Here is an 8,544-nt window from a genome sequence, read left to right as displayed (position 1 = left end):
GGAAAACACTATTTCTCGGTTTCGGTGGAAAAGCGTAATTTCTCGGTTTTGGCGGGAAAACGCAATTTTCGGTTTTTGCGGAAAAACGTAATTTCTCGGTTTCGACGGAAAAATGAAATTTCTCGATTTTGAAAGGAAAACATAGTTTTACAGTTTTGACAAGAAAAAAAATACTTTTATAATTTTGGAAAGTAAACATAATTCAAAATTTTAGAAATAAGATCTAGACTAATAATTAAAAAATAATTATAAATTTTATTGGGTGTCCATGGGTATGTCCATTTGGACATGGTCTCTATTGGTCTTGGACATTTGTTTGGACCATTGTCCAATATGGACCACCCATTAGTGCCCAAAACTGAAATGGTCCAACTGGTCATGTCCATTTGGACCATGGACGGACCATTTGACAGCTATATATTCAGGGGGCATAACGTAAAGCTTTGGATGTTCTGAACACAGTAGGGCTCTCCAACTCTGTGCTCAGGCTCATCGAGAGGCACAATCGTGTTGACACATGTATCAAGTACGCTGGTATGATCGCAACAATAGTCATATTGTATCTCTTCATAAAGTGGACAAGCTGAATCTAAGGAAACTGGAACGACTTAGTTACACTGATTGTACGTAGAGAGTTATGTGTTTTCACTTGATTGTGTGCGGGATAGAGGATGCGTTTCTGTTTTGTTTATGACTCTTACAAGACATTTCCCGCATATTATATAGTTCATCGAAGTTTGAGTTTGTCAAAATGTGTCTCCATTTCCCTTGCTTATTCATTGATAAGCCATTTTCTTACCAATGAGAGATTCTACAGCCAACAGACTTAATGGATTGTGATGTCTCATAGATTGTGTATGTATTGGTTACGTGGCTAGAACAGAAAGAGGCAAGCTGGCTGTGAGAATGAATTGGTTTGATACCAATGAGAGATTCGAACACCTACAATATAGCAACTTACCATCATTAGCGTCTATTTTGGAGTTTTACTCCATTTTAGACGTTTTTCTTTCCGATGTTAGTGTAGATTTTTATTTCATTATTGAAGAAATGGGCAAATTAACGTTCTATAATACTTTTTAAATTCAAGTACATACACATTTTGCCCGAACTTTTGCACATATGAAGAAAGATTCTTATGATCAATGTAGGAAGCTCTTTTTTTCATCAGACCTTATCACTTCTTCTTCTTTCTTATTCACAGTCTTAAACTTTTCATTAATTTTATTTAGTTTTAACAGAGAACAATGTATCTATATCACCATGGAACCGGAGTCATCACCCCATGAATTACCACGGAGCAGGCTCAAGTGCCGTTGCTTACCGAAGATCCATACCATCAGTAAGTCTCTTACTTTTAGGGCCATAGAGGAATGTGTTTGGTCTCTCTTGATTTCTTAGTTCCTTACTGTTTTTGTTTGATGGGACTGAACTTAGAGTTAAGTTGGATGAGGATTTAATAGACCGTTCCTAAGTAAGGTGACAGAGACCGCTTCTGGGATTCTACACTTCTCGCTTCAGTGGAAAGAATAAAAAGAGATGAAGGAGTTGATGGTGGAATATGTAAGGAAACAATACCTTGAACTGCAGGAAAAAGAAAAGATTCTGATATGAAGCAGTCTTTGGAAGCACAATTGTTGACATTGGTTATTGAGATGCATACCAAAGAAGTTGTTTCTCAACTTAGAGCAACAAAAACTGCGTGAAGACTCACTGGCAAAGAAATGTGAAGCAAAAGAGAGAGCTTCAGCCTTCAAGTTAGGAAAGAGAAACTTGAAGCAAGGGAGAACATTAAAGAGAAAACTAATGAGCTGGAGAAGAGGGAAGAGCAGTGTAGACTGAAACAAGATGCATAAGCCAAAGATGGCAAAGTACCAGTCCCGTATTAATTCAATGTAATGATTCCATCTATTGATTTATTACAAAAGATGTGTCCAAGCGATGGTTTAAATCATGAGACGTTTACGTTTTAACGTACTTTTCTATTGTTTTTTTGCATGTTCACCTACTTTGTGAATGAGGTGTAATTTTTCCCTTGCTTTAACTCTTTCACTCCCCAAAAAACCCTTGTGGTGGACAAGCTTTCTTAAGTCTAAAGGAGTTAAGCAACTTCCTTTGTAACTAATATTACGTAGGTTTATGGATGTTTGAGATTTACTAAACATTGTTGGATTAATAGTGAATGACTTTGATCTGAGTGTTGGGTTTTGTAGTCAGAAATGGGTGGTCAGGCGCAAATTTTGCCTATTTAGAATTGATGTGGTTAATAAGAACAAATATTTTTGGTTAGGGTTATAGTGAAAGGTTGGTTTCTCTTTCGTGGTTAGGGGTTTCGTTTAGCTGGTGGTTACAGTTGGAAACCACATAATCATGGTTTTCTAGAAGAGAAAGGATGGTTAGGGTCAGTGTTCATATGATCAGATTCGGGGTCAGAGTTACAGTCAGTGTTCATGTGGTCATGATTATTGTTCATGTGGTCAAAGTCTGTGTTCATGTGTTCGGGGCTTTCTCAAAAACGGTGGGGAAAGAATTGCAGTGGTGGTTCTGCAAGTGCGGCGGCGGCCGCAAGAAGAGTTGTGGCAATGGCGATGAAAGAAGTTGCGGTGATGACGGTAATCGTGCACAAAGAATGGAGATGATAATGTTGTTTTGAAAAATTCACAAATCTGAGTTAGAAAAAAAAGAGAGAAAAGGAGAAAAGGAAAGAGGAGCAAAAACAAGAATGCATGAAAGATAAAAAATGAAAAATGAAAAATGAAAAAAGAAGGAGAAAAAGAAAAAAAAATGATAGATTTTGTAATTTGAAAACGAGATCTGGGGTTTGACGAAGGAGATATGTGGGAGAGAAGAAATGCAGAGAGAAAATAGAATAGAGATGTGAAAGGCTATTGATTGAGTAACCTTAACCCACGTTTCCAATTAGTTAAAATTGAAAGGGCTCTTAGGGATTTTGTCAAGAGAAAGTATGACACATGCTCAAAGTATGTCTAGATGTAAGTTGACAATGAAAAAGTATGTCTAGACGTAATTTTTTCTTAAATCATATGGGTTATCTTGCAGAAATTACAATGAACGATATTGTGACCACTAACGCCACTTCCATTTCAGTGTTTTTAATTTTTAGTTGTTCTGCTTTACTTATCTCATAGCATTCAATGTTTTCATTGCTTCTTCTTTTTTTTAATTAGAAATGCAACTTGCGTTTGTTAACTATAAAATTCTATGATTCTATGAATTACTATGATGGATGTTGATAAAATACCATCAGAAAAGCTGTTAACTGATTATCAAACTTGATCAAATATTGGAACAGAATGTGTGTGATTCATCTTAGTAACGTTTTTGAGTTGTAACTCTAAGAATAGAAAAATAGTTACTATTGTATGTGATACTTCTTTACATTCGTTTATGATATGTACGAAAAGAGTATCATAATAAAATTCATAAGTATCCAATATTATTATATATAGAAAGAAGATCAGTCACATAGCTTAATATATGATTTAGTAAACATAAAACATAAATAAATATGCAAACCATATTATAAACACTAAAAAGTATTGATTATAATTATATAAATGATCGTTTGAAAATATGTTAAATATAAAGTTTTTCTTGGAATTTACACGTAAAATTTTATATATATTTCAAAATAGTTTACCTATTAAGTAAAGAATTAAAACATTATCGTGACACCATAATTTCATACAAAACAACTAAATTTAAAAAGATTTTTTTTTAAAAAAATCAATTAAAGAAAGTATTAGAATATATCTATCTTAGTCATTTTTATTGTTAGTTGAGTATATTAGGTTCCATAAAATATAACCTTATTTTAAATATCAAAATTGGCTAAATTGAACAAAAACAGAAAAAATAATATTATTCATTTAAAAAAACTACAAAATATACACTGTAAAAATTAAGAAACTAATAAAAAGGTAAAAAAGTAAAACTAAACTATTTAGATAATAGTAAACAACATAATAGTAAACAAATATACTGAGTTTGAAAAGTCCTAGATTAGTTATGCATCAAATGTATCTTCTTTTCAACTCAACTAGGCAACGACCTTAAACGAATTGAAATATTTGAAATATAATTTTATAACTATATATTTAATGTTAACTTACAATAAAACATTTTAATGTATAGTAAAAATAATTAAATTTACACTTTCACTATCCTACTCATATTTTGAATATCATATTTGCCTAACATAAACGTAACGTAATACATTCATGTTGAGTCCAATCTATTCATACAAATGATAATCTTGAAAACCAAAAACCCATTCTGAAGAGACCAAAATATAACAAATCACAATTAACCGACCAATTATGGATTCAGAATTATCACAAAATAACAACAAAACACACCAATGACATCTCATCTGCCCACTATAATATGTTATACACCACAACCAATTAATATAGACACAAACATCGAAATCAAACATAATTAATTTTAAAATATATAATCTCTCTACACCCTAACATTCTCAAAAATCATAAACGTTATTATACACTTCTCTTGAAAAAACTTACATAAAATATACGCAAAGGAAAAAAATACAATTACATAGTTACATACTCCATCCGTTTCATTAAGATAGACTTTTTAGAAAAAAAGTTTGTTTCCCAAAAATGTATTTTTTGTGTGTTTCTATGAAAAAATTGCAAACTCCTAGAAAATTAATTAACTTTATTGAATTACTATTGGTTAAAAGTTACTGAAAATTACAGAAAATGATACATTTATTATGGTTGTTTAATGTATGTATTTTCTTAATATGTGTGAAAAATATTAAAAAATCTATCTTTGTGAAACCGAGGGAGTATATCACAAATAAAGTATATTCCGCGCGTAGCGCGTACCGATCATACTCTTTACTATATTGTTTAGAATGTTCCAAATATATTGTTGTAATCACATGATAAATTTTGGTAAGATAATGACACACATTAATGATAAAATTCGATAACACGAAATCACAATTATATAGAAAACTAATATAGGTTAATATGGAAATTAAAATATTCTTCAATTATGTCACAAAAATAAGATAAATAATTTTCAAAAAGTTATCATCCTTAGACCATCCGCAACGGTCGATATAGTGTTTATCTTAGCGCTAAATCTTAGGCAAATGTTAGTATAATAATCGTTTTAGTTTTACTTTAGCTAAGAAAGAGTCCTTAGGCAAGGAGGTTTAAGGATTAATCCTTAAGTGTGTGGCATCACGTGATAGGCTAGCGGAGGGATGTGTTTCGCGTGGGGAAAAAAAAATCATTTGCATCACGAAAAAAGAGGTCTCGCGATATCAAAGGCGATTCGGCGACTGGAGAAGGGTGAAGGTAAATCAGAGCTTTCACTTTTTTTTTTGCATTTGGAGTTGTTGCATGTTGATTTCATCTGGTTTTAGGGTTCTATCGAGGGTTAAATCGATTTTGGGTCTCAAATCGAGTTGAGGATTTTATCGAATTAGGGTTTTCGTCTGGGTTTGCTATTTTGTTCATCTCGAGTCGTTTCTTTGTTGTTTTCGTCGTTATTAAGGTTCGAGATTGAGTTATAAATCGTTACACGGACTGGATTTTAATATTTGATGAAGATGTTTAGTTATTGTATGTTTACATTTAGTCATTCAATAAATAAAAAATTTTAATTTAATATTTAATAATTTTAAATTTCAAAGATTCAAAAAAAAAAAAAAAATTCCTAAGGACTCCATATCAGATAACACTATTGGACCTACATTTATGATTAGAGTCCTTAACTATTCAAAAAAAAAATTATTATTAAAATGCTAAGGATTCCAATGGTGGGTAACACCATTGGAGTTGCTCTTAGAATCCTTAACTATTCAAAAAAAAAAAATTATTATTAAAAAAAAAAATTATTATAAAATTCTAGTTTCCCTTCTTCCCCTTTTGAAAGCCTCTTCCAGAGATGACCCGTTATCACTTTCCATAGGATGTTTGAGTTTCACGTCTCTGTTGTATGCCATCTACACTTGTTTTTTCTGCATGTTCATAATCAAAATCTCGGTTTAAAATAGGAAGAGATGATGTATACACTACACGAAAGGATACTACATTCGTAGTTAAGGTTTAGATATAAAACAATGATTGGATGACAATAAAATATACACCATTAGTTAGATCATCTAAAATCTCACAAATCTATTAGACCTAATTTCTACACACTACAAGAAAACACACCGAATTCCGACGGAGGTTCCGACGGACACCAAGGTCGTCGGACATTTGTGACGGAATACTGACAAATTTCCGACGAAATCCAAAAAAATTAAGTCGTCGGAATTCCGTCGGCCATTTCCGACGTAATTCCGACGAAATATGGTTCGTCGGAATTTTCCGACGACTTTTCGACGACATTCTGATAAAAAATGTAACCGTTGTAGTCGTCGGAAGTTCGTCGGTATATTCCGACGAATTTCCGACGACATTCCGATTAACAGCAAAGTCGTCGGAATTCCGTCGGTATTTTCCGACGAAATTCCGACGAACCATGTGACCGTTGCCGACAGATATATATGACCGTTGTATAGCCGTTTGGGATTGGACAATTCCGACGGAATTCCGACGGACTGCTTTACATCCGTCGGAATTTCGTCGGAAAGTCGTCGGAGGTCCGTAAGCAATTTCCTATAAGTACAACCCCTCCTCATTCAACTCATTCACACTTCATTCTCTCTTCATTCTCTTTAGTCATAACAATTCCGTGAAAATCATGTCTTCAGAAGTTTATTATCGTTCGTGGATGGATAAACCTCATTTGGATCCGAACACCAATTTGCTTACGGAAGAATACGTTCAAGGGATTGGAGAATTCATGAGGCTTGTTCAACAGCAACCGGATGCAAAAAGTGGTATGTTAAGATGTCCCTGCTCTTCTTGCAATAATAATAAGGTTATAAAAGAATTTGATGTTTGGACTCATTTGTATATGAAAGGGTTTTCACGTAATTATAAAGTTTTGTACTATCATATTCATAACCAGTTTCCCCATGAAGGTACCAAACTTTATAATTACGTGAAAACCCTTTCATATACAAATGAGTCCAAACATCAAATTCTTTTATAACCTTATTATTATTGCAAGAAGAGCAGGGACATCTTAACATACCACTTTTTGCATCCGGCTGCTGTTGAACAAGCCTCATGAATTCTCCAATCCCTTGAACGTATTCTTCCGTAAGCAAATTGGTGTTCGGATCCAAATGAGGTTTATCCATCCACGAACGATAATAAACTTCTGAAGACATGATTTTCACGGAATTGTTATGACTAAAGAGAATGAAGAGAGAATGAAGTGTGAATGAGTTGAATGAAGAGGGGTTATATTTATAGGAAATTGCTTACGGACCTCCGACGACTTTCCGACGAAATTCCGACGGATATAAAGAAGTCCGTCGGAATTCCGTCGGAATTGTCCAATCCCAAACGGCTATACAACGGTCATATGTATTTGTCGGCAACGGTCACATGGTTCGTCGGAATTCCGTCGGAAAATACCGACGGAATTCCGACGAACTATGTGACCGTTGCCGACAAATATATATGACCGTTGTATAGCCGTTTGAGATTGGACAATACCGACGGAATTCCGACGGACTGCTTTACATCCATCGGAATTCCGTCGGAAAGTCGTCGGAGGTCCGTAAGCAATTTCCTATAAATACAACCCCTCCTCATTCAACTCATTCACACTTCATTCTCTCTTCATTCTCTTTAGTCATAACAATTCCGTGAAAATCATGTCTTCAGAAGTTTATTATCGTTCGTGGATGGATAAACCTCATTTGGATCCGAACACCAATTTGCTTACGGAAGAATACGTTCAAGGGATTGGAGAATTCATGAGGCTTGTTCAACAGCAACCGGATGCAAAAAGTGGTATGTTAAGATGTCCCTGCTCTTCTTGCAATAATAATAAGGTTATAAAAGAATTTGATGTTTGGACTCATTTGTATATGAAAGGGTTTTCACGTAATTATAAAGTTTGGTACCTTCATGGGGAAACTGGTTATGAATATGGTAGTACTAGCGAACCTCAGCCTGTTAGTGAACCTCAGCCTGATATTAGGTTAGAAGAATCTAGAACAGATATAGATTATGGTGTAGGTACTGAGCAGATGGTACATGATCATTATAGAGGGGAAGAACCAAACCCCGAGTCTAGGAGATTTTTTGACATGTTGGATGCAGGAAAACAACCTTTGTATCAAAATTGTAGAGATGGTCATTCAGTCTTATCATCTGCAACTAGATTAATGGGTATTAAGACAGACTATAATTTGGCTGAAGAATGTATGGATGCGATTACTGATTTTGTCAAAGGTATTCTACCTGAGGATAACCTTGCACCGGGTTCATACTACGAGGTTCAGAAACTTGTTGCAGGTCTTCAACTACCGTATGAAGTGATAGATGTATGTATTGACAACTGCATGATCTACTAGAGAGCGGATGAGACACGGAATATATGCAAATTTTGTGGGAAACCTCGTTATCAGGACAC

At 34.2% G+C, this 8,544-nt stretch overlaps 1 pseudogene; it reads left to right on the top strand.

The window, feature by feature from the left end:
- LOC106337028 overlaps nt 1-1,992 on the top strand; it is a 3,955-nt pseudogene extending 1,963 nt beyond the window's left edge.
- The last annotated feature ends 6,552 nt before the right edge of the window (nt 1,993-8,544 follow it).

Source organism: Brassica oleracea, chromosome C4 (assembly GCF_000695525.1).
Source record: "Brassica oleracea var. oleracea cultivar TO1000 chromosome C4, BOL, whole genome shotgun sequence".
NCBI lineage: Eukaryota > Viridiplantae > Streptophyta > Magnoliopsida > Brassicales > Brassicaceae > Brassica > Brassica oleracea.
The sequence above is the reverse complement of the archived record's forward strand: the minus strand, read 5'-3'. Positions and strand labels throughout refer to the sequence as shown.